Source organism: Austrofundulus limnaeus, unplaced genomic scaffold (genome assembly GCF_001266775.1).
Source record: "Austrofundulus limnaeus strain Quisiro unplaced genomic scaffold, Austrofundulus_limnaeus-1.0 Scaffold23, whole genome shotgun sequence".
Lineage (NCBI taxonomy): Eukaryota > Metazoa > Chordata > Actinopteri > Cyprinodontiformes > Rivulidae > Austrofundulus > Austrofundulus limnaeus.
The window spans coordinates 3,007,108-3,011,010 of record NW_013952425.1 but is presented as its reverse complement, the minus strand read 5'-3'; positions in this window follow the sequence as shown (position 1 = coordinate 3,011,010).

Here is a 3,903-nt window from a genome sequence, read left to right as displayed (position 1 = left end):
CTGCAGAAGAGCAAAAATCAACTCCAATGTGACTTAGTGCTTTCAAATAAGGCATGAAATTATGTTTCAGTGAAGTTACAAAAGAACTGATTAATAAAGTTGTTGAATTCTGGATTTAATAACTGTAGTGGAAAATATTTATGAACAGGCAGAAACACGGAATAATGAAAATACACTTGCGTGACTGGTTGTTTATTTAATGTAAGGCTTTGCAAAGGGCAAGACGAGCCGTGACACGCACAGAGACGATCAGAGCTCTGAGAGCAGGATGGACCGGCTCTGCAGAGGCAGAAATTCGGTTTTTACATTAAGACGGAGCACCGGGCAGACCAATAGCAAACGACAGGTGGCAGAAGTTACACAACAGTTTCAGAAATTAAGACGAGGTCCCTAGACATCGAATGGCATCTCAGAATCATGTAAAACAGGTTAAACATGTCGCAGCAATTGTCAAAGAGATACAATTAAAATGTCGAGGCAATGTCAACATAACGCTCAGACAGAGTTATATAACTTATTTCTAGCACATTCCTCTCCTCTTGTTCATATGGAGCCCACGAGGCAACATGGGGGGATTTTTTTCTTTTGCATTCCCACGCAAAATCTTTGCATTACCTCGCAATATTTTTGCGTTACTTCGCAATATTTTTGCGTTACTTCGCAATATTTTTGCGTTACTTCGCAATATTTTTGCATTATCTCGTAATACTTTTGCATTACCTCGCAATACTTTTGCGTTACTTCGCAATATTTTTGCGTTATCTCGCAATATTTTTGCGTTACCTTGCAATACTTTTGCGTTACTCCGCAATATTTTTGCTTTACTCCGCAATATTTTTGCTTTATCTCGTAATATTTTTGCATTACCTCGCAATACTTTTGCATTACCTCGCAATATTTTTGTGTTACTTCGCAATATTTTTGCATTACCTTGCAATACTTTTGCGTTACTCCGCAATATTTTTGCTTTATCTCGTAATACTTTTGCGTTACCTCGCAATACTTTTGCGTTACCTCGCAATACTTTTGCGTTACCTCGCAATACTTTTGCGTTACCTCGCAATACTTTTGCGTTACCTCGCAATATTTTTGCGTTACTTCGCAATATTTTTGCCTTACTTTGCAATATTTTTGTGTTACTTTGCAAAATTTTTGCGTTACTTTGCAATACTTTTGCGTTACCTTGCAATACTTTTGCGTTACTCCGCAATATTTTTGCTTTATCTCGTAATATTTTTGCGTTACCTCGCAATACCTTTGCATTACTTTGCAATAGTTTTGAGTTATCTCGCAATATTTCGCAATATTTTTGTGTCACCTCGCAATACTTTTGCGTTACTTCGCAATACCTTTGCATTCCCTTGCAATATTGTTTTGCATTCCCACGCAAAAGTTTGTTTTGAATATGAACTGAATTAAATCAGACTTTTATTTTGAAATATACGGTTACCAAGACAGGATGYGTCACCACAGTTCGTGATTTTGACATTGATGTTGCGTGGCTGCACTGTGTTAAAATATTGGCATATGACATACTTCCATGCGTGGTTGTGTGATATATTCATTTTAAAGCTGAATTAAAGCAGTAGGCTAACTCGCTAATGGTGAACATGTGAGTTTGTTAATAAACCGGCAGGCACAACAGTGATAAACGACTTTTGCGAGGGAACGCAAAAGGTATTGCGAGGCAACGCAATACTATTGGGTGAGAACGCAAAAGAAAAAAAAATCTCCCATGTCCCCTCACGGGCTCCGTATGTTCAGTCAATGAACAATTAAATAAGGAAAAATAATTATATATTACCTAAACACAAATGTAAAAGGAACAACAAGAAATGCAATTTAAAATAAGGCAAACAGTGCAAACAAATCAATGACCAAACTTATACCATCAAAAATGCAAATAGAACCAAAATCATAAAAGATTATTGAAACAACTCTTAAAACTCAAGTGGTCCAAAATTCGACAAACATCACAAACGTAAGCTTGTCCCCTGCAAATAGGCCTTAAGCTGCGTATGTACCCCCAAGGATTTACTTTGGATGCAGGCTTTAATCTAATAATGGCTAGTCGAYAATAAACGAACCTTGAGTAAAGCAAATTAGGACAAATAAATTATAGTGACTGCTTAAGGCATTAACTTTCTAAATAAACAGACTGAGTACATTGAAATAGCAAATGATAATTAAAAACCACAAAATTTTAATGAGCTCAAGAATAAAAGATGAATTAATGTCATAAAATGTGTAAATTAAGTTTCCACCCCACGTAGAAACAATTTATTCCACCCCAACAATCCACTTGAAGAAAAATCCAAAATCATAAAAATAAAATTAAAAAAATCCTCAAAACATTAGTGCAAAAACAACGCAAATACTGCAAAAACTGAGAATTCAAGTAGCTAATAAAAAATAAACACAAAAATACAATTCAAAATCACTTCAATGAAAAGTCACAGAGTTCACAAGACTTGAACTCAACATTTTACAGTTTTTATAGACTGGTTTGACCTGTTTGAAGGAACTGGGAACAGTCTTCATCATCACCACCTCAGCAAAGCAGAAGACACCTTTTGTAACGTGTAAACCCATTCTCATGGGATTAACAGTTTTCCACCCTTTTTCTAAACAGTTAATGCAGACGTCATTCAAGGAGTCCCTTTCAGCTGTCAGTATGAAACACTGAAAGCACCTGTTTCACTTCTTCACAGAATTTTTCAATTTGCAATCAGTCTGCAGGCCTGTGTTGTTCTTTGCCAGCATGGATGGAGGAGGTCTAAAGCAGATGAGAGGAAGAGTGAGAGTAACAGGTAGAGGGGTCAGAGGAAGAGGAGTCCATGTGCGAGGTGGAGGTGTAGCTGGAAGGCCTCAGGTTACAGCTGAAATTCAGGCAACTGTGATTGATCATGTCATAAATCATGGCCTTTCATTTAGAGAGGCTGGACAAAGAGTCCAACCTGTTCGAAACAGAAACACTGTTGCATCCATTGTTAGAGTTTTTCTACAGCAGAACAGGTAATGTTGCTATACAGTATATACAGAAATATCTGCAGTGACATACAGTACTTCATGAAATTTTCTCCACATTTCATGTTTTCTTTATAGAACTGAAAGGCTCCCAGTCAGTGGTGTAGAGGGAGAATATTTACAGTTTTTATTGATTGGTTTGACACAGCCGTCAACTCAAAAACCACTTTTTCAGAACAGTTAACACAGAGGCCTAGACGTTGACACAGTGGTCAAAATGACACATTTTGTTTGCAAAAGGCAATAATGRTGTCAAAACATTTAAAACATGGAACAAAAGCAAATTTTGCCGTCAAACAACTCAACTTTGACACAATGTATGAACACCTCCAAACAATCAGTACACAATGGGCCAGAGGTTCCCAAACTTTTTATCTTCTGACCCACAAAAAATTCATGGCAAAAACTTGTGACCCCAAATATTACTGGTCTGAGTACACAAACGTTGTTAATAAAGTGGGGTGGCTGTGGTGTAGTGGTAGAGCAGCTGGCTTGGGACCCGAAAGTCTTTGGTTTGACTCCCCGCCATGCCCACATGTCGTGGTGTCCTTCAGCAAGACACCCAACCCTAACTGCTCCCTGGGCGCCTGACATGGCTGCCCACTGCTCCACCTGGGTGTGGATGGATCAAATGCAGAGCACAAATTTCATCATAGTGTGGAAACATACACTGATGACCAGTAAAGCACCTTTACCTTTAATAACCCTAAAAACACAGTTTTTTTGACAATCTAAACAGCTTGTACACAAATATAAATACTTATTTATACTTATTTTGTGTTTTTGTAATAGTTATAGGGAAAATATTACATCAGCAATTATTTTATTGCCCTTTAAATTGATTTCTGGAGATTATCCAAGGTGCTTCATGACCCA